General features: G+C 56.5%; 1 protein-coding gene across 5 annotated transcripts in view; it reads right to left on the reverse strand.

Moving 5' to 3' along the window:
* Nucleotides 1–7,247, reverse strand: part of DNMT3A (DNA methyltransferase 3 alpha) — a 268,092-nt gene extending 260,845 nt beyond the window's left edge. For 4 of the 5 annotated variants that reach the window (XM_073335457.1, XM_073335456.1, XM_073335455.1 and 1 more), the window contains exon 1: nucleotides 7,104–7,245. The gene's annotated coding sequence lies outside the window, so the exon portion shown is untranslated. Of the gene's footprint in view, nucleotides 1–7,103 lie in introns of all 5 variants that reach the window. The other variant, XM_073335459.1, reaches the window with a different exon arrangement.
* Nucleotides 7,248–9,725: the final 2,478 nt, after the last annotated feature.

Below are 9,725 nucleotides of genomic sequence, written 5' to 3' on the forward strand. Positions count from 1 at the left end.
AGCGCTCAGGAGCCTCCTGCTCCAGCTATTAATAATGAGGGCAAGCCTCATCCCGAAGACCAGGGCCCCAAGGCCCTTTCAGAGACACACATGCAGCGTGCACAGATCGCTGAAATGCAGCCACCTCCAGACTATGTTTACAAATACACAAAAACAACAAGGAGTCTGGTGGCACCTTAAAGACTAATAGATTTATTTGAGCCTAAGCTTTCATGGGTCTTTAAGGTGCCTCCTTGTTGTTTTTGTGGATACAGACTAACACGGCTACCCCCTGATACAAATACACACACAGTCCTCCCTTGGTAGCTGCTTCTTCGCTCTGACACTACATGCAGAATTTGAGGTATGCCAGCGTGCAGTTACCTTACCCAAGCCAGCACTTGGCCATGACACAGAGGTGACACCCAGCCCAGCGACTTTTAATGACCACAAAGACCGGAGCTTCACTCCTCACGTGAAAGACAGCACCTCTGCTAACACAGTGCACGTCACACCTACCTGGCACCGTGGTGCAGCACAGACATGGGGGATAAGGGCCACCTAGCGCTTAGACGGGTGCATTTTGCACCTGTAAAAATAGGGGGCTTTCCAGGGGGCTGTGAGGAATCATTAGGGAAACTGTCCAAAGCACTTGAAACATGACAAGTGTTGCAAAGTGTGATTATTGTTACTTTGAGTCACCAACACCCCCTGTGACAGCACAGTCCCTCCTTCCCCACCCCCAACCTGGAGCATTAGTTCAGAATTGACTCAGGAACAAGAGACACCTACTGAGCCACCAACAACCATCCCGCAGTCCCTAAATCACACCTGGGCATTAGCTGAGCACTGACTCAGCGAGACGAATGCTAACTACTTTGAGTCACTACCACCCCCTCCACTGCAGCGTTCACTGAGTCTTGACTCAGAGGCAAGAGTGGTACCTAGTGGTGCCCTCATTTTTAAGGTCTGGCTTGACAAAGTCCTGGCTGGGATTAGTCGGGGCTTGGTCCTGCTTTGAGCAGGGGGTGGGACTAGGTGACCTCCCGAGGTCCCTTCCAGCCCTGATCTTCTGTGACTCTACCCGGAGTCGGCACCTACTGCACCTGAGCTTTCCTTGGAGGTCTCCCAGGCAAGCAGCAAACAAATCCATCCCTCCTTAAAACCAGAAGTCAGCAAACAAAATGGCCTCAACAACTAAATGATGCTGCAAACCACAACTCTTGACATTCAGAAAAGAAGGCAATTGGGAGAGAGAGTCTCTCTTTCCACTACAACAAGGCTGATAAGAGAAAGCTCTACAGAAAAAATCATAGCCATATTTGTCAAAAATGTTCAGGGCTAATGGTTTAGAAGTGATAGCGTCACCTATGCTATTACTCCCAACAGATGGCAGTAATAAATTCATTGTCATGGATAAGAAAAGTATTGGCTTGATCCAGTTAAACACACTTAGCTCATTAGAAACTTCTATGGTCAGATATTTTGCTTATTATTCAAAATTACAAGTCTGTGTTAGGCAAAGGAGTCAAAATCTCTATTTGTATTTGGCTATTACCTTCACAGAGTGCTATATGAAACTTGATACTATACCCAACAAAAACAGATCATCAACTCTGCCAAGTGCTGGGGTCAGTGACAGCACACACTTCAGGTGAAAATACACAGAAAAACAGGTATGTTGGAGGGAATGGATAGTTCTCAGCAACAGACTAGACGGAAAGGAGAAGGATACGGCAAAGGTCCCAAAACTAGCCCGACAGAAAGTTATTCTACACAACAAGACTTTCTTTTCTCCTGTACTGTAACCTAAGTAGTCAAGATCCTCTCCTACACTGTAAACATAATAATGTAAAGTTATGCATCTAGGAAGAAGGAATGCAGGCCATCGCTACAGAATGGGAGAATATATTCTGGAAAACAGGGACTGAAAAGCATTTAGGGACCACAGTGCACAAGCAACTGAACACTGTGATGGTGAACAGTGTGAACTCCCAGTGTGATGCTGAGGCAAACAGAGCTAATGTCATCTGGAGGGTAGGGCAGGGAGGTGATTTCACATGTGTACAACACCATTGAGACCAATGCTGGAATACTGCACACAGTTCTGGTATCTACGTTTTAAAAAGGATGCTGAACAATTTGAAAGAATGTAGGAAAGAGCCACAAAAATTATTAGAGGGTGAACGAGAACACCCTGCAGTGAGAGACTTAGAGAGCTCAATCTGGTTAGCAAAAGAGGTCAGTTGATTACAGGGTATAAGTGCTTTCACAGGGAGACAATATTGGGTACTAAAGGGCTCTTCACACTACCTGAGAAAAGCAAAACAAGAACTGGAGGCGGGAAACTGAAGCCAAGTAAATTCAAATGAGAAATAAGGCACTATTTTTAAGAGTGAGGGGGATTAGGGAAGTGGTGGATTCTGTCTCTCTTGATGGCTTCCAATCTGACGTCTTTATTGAAGGTATCTGCTTTTTACCCAAACACAAGTCACTGGGCTCAGCACACAGGGAGGTATCTGAGTGAAATTCAATGGCCAGACTAGTTGATCAGACCTTAAACTCTATGAATCTACGAAACATTTGCTTCACATGTCCCTGGAAGTCTCCCAGCCCTCCCCCACCCACCCCAACACTAACGGAATGGCTGCTAGAGAAGTTTCTGGTTAGTAGGTCAAGAAGACCTTCATTTAAAAAACTAAACAGCCTAAAATCTACAAGAAAATTCAGGAACAACTTGGTCCCAAACTCTACTATTTGTTCTCTAGAAAACTGCACTCAGAAGTATGAAACATTTCACTGTTTACATGTAGCTAATTCTGTTCAACCCCCACATGAAACACATGCCATACATCAAAACAGCCGACTCCACATGGAAAATTAAACACACTCATCAGGGTAATAAAGAGCATCACTGTGCCAGTTCACTTTCCTTTTCAGTTCTGCCACAGGCTCAAAGAAGCCCAGAGCAGAAAGCAGGGCACCCCTTTCTGTTACATCATCACCAATACACGAGAATTGCAGCCAGATCTACTTTCTACCATTGACCTTAGCTGTTCGGAGACACTCAAGGGATTTATAAGTGAAACCTCTCAAACTGTTCTCAAGCATGCACTAAGAAGATTAGGAGAACCGTAGACTGAGCAAAGCAGGGATGCTGTAGGTTAGAAGAACCCCAATTGTAACAAAGGACAAGGAAAAAGCCAGCCCATGGTTTGGTATAAGTGTGGGGAGATGCTAGCACGGAAGCAATCAAGCAGTGATGCATAATTGTGAAGTGATATTTTTAGGACTATGCAGAATGAATGTTAAATCACCTGAGGTTCCCGGAGTTGCTGCCCAGAAGCAGAGCTTCACGTATCCGTTGTGTAAAATATCAAAAACAAACAAAATACAGTAAGCAATGGGAGGTGCTATGGTGAAAGGGGTGGTGCCCACCCTCAAAAATAATTTGCAAAGCAGGATCAAATTAGTGGATTCTGCCAACTTTTTAAAAGCAAACATCCCTCCAGGGTTTTACCCAGCCCGTTTTCCTGAGAATGAAGTTAGGAACTAAATCATTTTGGCTCTGCTTTCACTCCAACCAACCCAGAGAGATGTTTTTAAGACACTTATAAATTTAGAGATTATTTAAGCAGCTAAGGAAACATTGTTTGGACTCTAATCCCACTGCCACTCTACTATAGACCTGCTTGCAAGCCCTTAGTCAACTGTTATATATGGGTATCCATTATTTCCTAGAGATGTTTGTGGACATTTCATTTTAAGAAAAAAGACTCCTGCTAGGAAGTTTCGAGCTGACTCAGCATGAAAGGCTATTGCATGTGTGAAGAGTTATTGAGAGCAGTTACTAAACACAAAAAGGTCAATTCCTCTTCCATTATTGTCAAGAACTTCACAGCCACTGGATTTGAAGAATTTGCTTACAAATTTCCAGGCCTTCTCCTTCCATAGGATTTTAGACAGAAACCTCGCCTCTCTAAATGGTACTCCAGGCCCGTATAAGCAGCGAAGTTAAAAATATACACATATGTACAGCACTGTGTGTTTTCAAAGCCTAGGCTCTCCAAAGGTTACTGGGCTGCAAGCCGTTCACCAAAACATAGCCACTGACCTCTTGGTTTATTTCTGCAATCATCCACTTAGCAAAGCAATGCAAATATAGTAAAACCAACCATTGTGATGCCATCTACACAGCACAAAGGGAAGAAAAAAAGAGGAACTAGGCTAAGAGGAAAATTTCACTTGCTCAAAGACACACACACACTCAAACACTGAAAAAAAGGCATCACTAACTTGAACTTATCTCATTAATAAACATAAAAAGAGACAGCTAGGGAAGTCTGTGGTAACTGTACACATCATAAGCAGATACAGATCTTTTAGGCCTCAATTCCAAGCCATGAAGAACCCTTTCTTTCTCCATATAGATTTTTGCATTGTACTTACAGAAGGAAACAGGTCAATGGATGAAAACTAGCACAATCAATACAAAAGATGAACTTCGCTCCTGTATGTATGAGACCAAACTACCCAGCCTCTAATGACTTACAGTTTGATTTTCCCATTCTAGCTGGACATCTGACTATTCTTCGCCAGCAAAATCATCAGGCAGAAAATAAACCAGACAGTCCTACAAACACTCAAAACCGTGAATTTATAGATGGGGCTTCAAAGTGGATCTTTAGTGCATTTCCCAATATTTCTGCATAACGGCACCCCCCTTAAACAAGTTTCCTGGAGATTAAACAGCATGCCAACTTCCCCCCCTTTGCCCCAATCCTGGACCGAGAGCTTTCAGAGGCTAAAGGTAGCAGTGCTCCCTCCCCCAGCAGGGCAAGCGTTTGATAATGATCATTCTGAAATGACTGTGTATAAGAAAAAGAATCTCCATGCAGATCCCATAGGAGTTTGTCCCTCCCAAGTGACAGATGAGAGCGCAAGAGAAACAGACACACGCACGGGCGCACACACACACAGATGGGCAGGCTAAGTCAATGACACTTGTGTGCAGGGAATGAGTAACATGCACATCTCAGCTGCCAGCCTGCCTTGCAAAACCTCTCTAGCCTTCTTGTGTTTGGAGGGAGCTGCAAAACCCTTGTCACAATACAGGCAGCCCAGCCTTGCCGATGAGGATGGAAAAGAGGGAGGGAGGCCATTTCCAAATAAAAAGACAAGAGAACTTGGGGTGGGGGGGGGAAATAGAGATTTTCACAGTGTCTTCTCCCCCCACACACCGCCAGCCAGATCCCAGCCCAAAGGCTGGAGAAAAGAGAGCCCCGGGGGGAGGGGATGGGGCCTGGCCCTCTGCCAGGCCCAGGATGATAAACCAGCCAAGCAGGCAATGCAGGGAAGAAAGAGGCACAGGCAGGAGGGAAGGGAGCGAGTTTTAGAAGGGCTAATTTGTGGGGCTGATTAAATGGCCCCACGGAGGCAATTCCCCTGCAGTGAGTGTGTATGTGCTGGGGAGGGGGCCAGAACCACGATGCAGCCTCCCTCCTTCCCCCAAATCCCAGCTGTGATGCCTTGCCCTTCATCAGTGCAGATGCAAAGCGTTCAAGGACACGTCTGCACCCAGCTCTTCACAGGGAGGAGAGCCCAGCTTCATTGGGGGCTGTGAACCACCCTGGCTCCTCCAAATCCAGCCAGGGACGCAGCACCTTCCTCTGCCCCTTGCAGGGTCTCTGTCCCACTAACACTTCCCTGGGGTTGGGCTTGATGATGGGATGGAGGGAAAGAATCCTCCCTTCTCTTCCCCCCCTCCTCCCCCCCCAAAAAAACAACCACCACCCTTACAGTGCACCATACCCTCCCTGGCCTGCCCTCAGTATCTGGTGGGGGAGAGGGGGCAGGTTTCCTCCCATCCCCTCAGCAAAGCTCCAGAGCAAGAGGATGCTGCTAGCAGAGCCTGGGGAATGACCCCTCCCTGCACCCAGGTCCTGGCCCTCGGCAGGCACAATCCAACAGCAGAGCAGCAACTCCCGCCCAAACTCAAGGGGTTTCCTACCTTCCACACACATAGATCAAGCCACAGGTAGGGGTGCACAGGGACCCGCTCCCCAGGGATGGATTCCTCTCCCAGCAGATCAGAGCAATTCCCCCCATCCCTACCCTCAACCAGTGCCTTACACCCCTGCAGCTTGTCTGCAGAACCGCCTTATCTCCTCCCATCCTGACTCCCTGACAGGACCCCCCCAGGCTGCAGCCTGTGTCCTAAAGCCCCCTTCTCTGGAGGGCACAGGACAGCAAGGGGGAGGGGGGAACAGCGAGAGAAGAAGGGTCATGCCAGGCTGCCATTTTTCCTGCTTCTCTGCTTTGCCCTCCATACCACCCTCCTGCAAACCCGGCTCTACATTCCACTTCACAGAAGGGTTTGAGGGAGGGGGAGGGGGATTATTTCCTTGCCCTGGAACCGTGCCCACCCTTCTCCTCCCCCATCTTATTTTTGTACAAAACCCAATGCACGGCTGAAAAAAAATAATACCCGGGAGCAATGCACTGCAGCCGAGACACGTCTGCAAACGTACGTGAAATAAAGGAAACCCCCACACAGAAGAGGGGATCTGGGTGCCCCCCCCAATATTCAATGCAAAAGCTGTATCTCCACCTCAGGGGATAGAGTTGACGGCTCATTAATTGATCAGGGAGCTATCTCCCCCCACAGCCCCCCGGGGATCACAAGTTCGTGTGCCCCCCGTGTACGCAAATCGGGGAGTCTGGGTGCAAGGCAAGGGGGTAGCCCCTGAGTACCAACCGCTTTTCCCCCCATCGATCTGTGGGCAGTGGGGTCGGGGGCACCCGAACTTGGGAGGAGGAAGGGGCACCGACTGCCGAGAAAGCAAGGGGGGGCCAATGCAACATCTAGGGCAGATTTCTTTGCAGGCACATAAAATGCAACAAGCGGGGGGGGGGAAGGGGGGGCTGCGGCGCATGGCCCATGCAGCCCAGGGAGGGGGCGGCTGCCGCTGGTGCGGGCTCTGCCCGCTCCCCGTGCCCGGGTGCCAAGCCCCCAGCTCCGTGCCCGCTTGCCCCCATGGCACCGCCCCCACCCGGGGGCGGAGAAGGGGAGGATCGGCCCTGGGGAAGCGGCCCCCCCCCCGCCGCCTGGGGCCCTCTCCTACCTCGGCCAGTCCCGGGCCTGGACCTCCCCCGGGAGCCGCCGCCGCTCCCGCCGCCGCGCTCCCCCTCTCCGCCGCCGCCTCCTGCCCTGCCCGGCGCGGCCTCCGCCCGCAGCTCCGCCGCCTCCACTGCAGCACTGAGCCGCACAGCCCCCGCCCGCGGAGCCCGAGCCACCGCGCGCCTCCCGCGCGGCCCTAGCGCCCGGCGGCCCGCCCGCGCCCGCCGCGCCGGGGACCCCGCCCCAGCTGCGGCCCACGCCCGGCCCCCCCGGGGACCCGCTCACCGAGCCCGGCCCCCACACAGGGGCCCCCCACAGGGACCCCCGGGGACCCGCTCACCGAGCCCGGCCCCCACACAGGGGCCCCCCACAGGGACCCCCGGGGACCCGCTCACCGAGCCCGGCCCCCACACAGGGGCCCCCCACAGGGACCCCCGGGGACCCGCTCACCGAGCCCGGCCCCCACACAGGGGCCCCCCACAGGGACCCCCGGGGACCCGCTCACCGAGCCCGGCCCCCAGACAGGGACCCCCCCACAGGGACCCCCGGGGACCCGCTCACCGAGCCCGGCCCCCACACAGGGGCCCCCCACAGGGACCCCCGGGGACCCGCTCACCGAGCCCGGCCCCCAGACAGGGCCCCCCCACAGGGACCCCCGGGGACCCGCTCACCGAGCCCGGCCCCCAGACAGGGGCCCCCCCACAGGGACCCCCGGGGACCCGCTCACCGAGCCCGGCCCCCAGACAGGGGCCCCCCCACAGGGACCCCCGGGGACCCGCTCACCGAGCCCGGCCCCCAGACAGGGCCCCCCCACAGGGACCCCCGGGGACCCGCTCACCGAGCCCGGCCCCCACACAGGGGCCCCCCCACAGGGACCCCCGGGGACCCGCTCACCGAGCCCGGCCCCCACACAGGGGCCCCCCCACAGGGACCCCCGGGGACCCGCTCACCGAGCCCGGCCCCCACACAGGGACCCCCCACAGGGACCCCCGGGGACCCGCTCACCGAGCCCGGCCCCCACACAGGGGCCCCCCCATAGGGACCCCCGGGCACACGCTCACCCAGCTCGGCCCGGCCCCCACACAGGGACCCCCATACAGGGACCCCCATACAGGCTCACCGAGCCCGGCCCCCAGACAGGGACCCCCGGGGACACGCTCAGCCAGCCCGGCCCCCAGACAGGGGCCCCCATACAGGGACTCCTGGGGACACGCTCACCCAGCTCGGCCCCCAGACAGGGGCCCCCAGGGACCCGCTCACTGAGCCCGGCCCCCAGACAGGGGCCCCCCCACAGGGACCCCCGGGGGCGCGCTAACCCAGCTCGTCCCATCCCCCACACAGGGACCCCCCGGGGACCCGCTCACTGAGCCCGGCCCCCAGACAGGGACCCCCGGGGACCCGCTCACCCAGCTCGGCCTGGCCCCCCCACAGGGACCCCCGGGGGCGCACTCACCCAGCTCGGCCCGGCCCCCACACAGGGACCCCCATACAGGGACCCCTGGGGACACGCTCACCCAGCCCAGCCCGGCCCCCACACAGGGACCCCCACACAGGGACCCTGGGGACGAGGTCACTGAGCCCAGCCCGGCCCCCACACAGGGACCCTCCCACAGCAATCCCTGGGGACATGCTCATGAGCCTGTCCCATCCCCCACACAGGGACCCCCACACAGGGACCCCTGGGGGCGCACTCACCCAGCCCCCACACAGGGACCCCCAGACAGGGACCCCCAGGGGACACGCACACTGAGCCCGCTGTGGACCCCACACAGAGACCCCCAGACAGGGACCCCTGGGAGCGGGCTCACCCAGCCCGGCCTGGCCCCCACACAGGGACCCCCATAGAGGGACCCCCGGGACACACTCACGAGCCCGTCCCATACCCCACACAGGGACTCCCACACAGGGACCCCCGGGAACGTGCTCACCCAGCCCCCACACAGGGACCCCCAGACAGGGACCCCCAGGGGACGCGCACACTGAGCCCGCTGTGGCCCCCACACAGAGACCCCCAGACAGGGACCCCCGGGAACGTGCTCACCCAGCCCGGCCCAGTCCCCACACAGGGACCCCCGGGGACAAGCTCACCCAGCCCGGCCCCCACACAGGGACCCCCACACAGGGATCCCCGGGGACACGCTCACGAGCCCCTCCCATCCCCCACACAGGGACCCCCGGGGGCGCGCTGACCCAGCCCAGCCCGGCCCCCACACAGGGGCCCCCGGGGCACGCTCACCCAGCCCAGCCCGGCCCCCACACAGGGACCCCCACACAGGGACCCCCAGGGACACGCTCACAAGCCCGTCCCATCCCCCACACAGGGACCCTCCCACAGTGATCCCCGGGGACACGCTCATGAGCCCGTCCCATCCCCCACACAGGGACCCCCACACAGGGACCCCTGGGGGCGCACTCACCCGGCCCGGCCCCCACACAGGGACCCCCAGGGGACGTGCACACCGAGCCCGCTGTGGCCCCCACACAGAGACCCCCAGACAGGGACCCCCGGGGGCGCACTCACCCAGCCTGGCCCCCACACAGGGACTCCCTGGGACACGCTCACGAGCCCGTCCCATCCCCCACACAGGGACCCCCGGGGACGTGCTCACCCAGCCCGGCCCAGCCC

Source organism: Lepidochelys kempii, chromosome 3, assembly GCF_965140265.1.
Source record: "Lepidochelys kempii isolate rLepKem1 chromosome 3, rLepKem1.hap2, whole genome shotgun sequence".
Taxonomy (NCBI): domain Eukaryota; kingdom Metazoa; phylum Chordata; order Testudines; family Cheloniidae; genus Lepidochelys; species Lepidochelys kempii.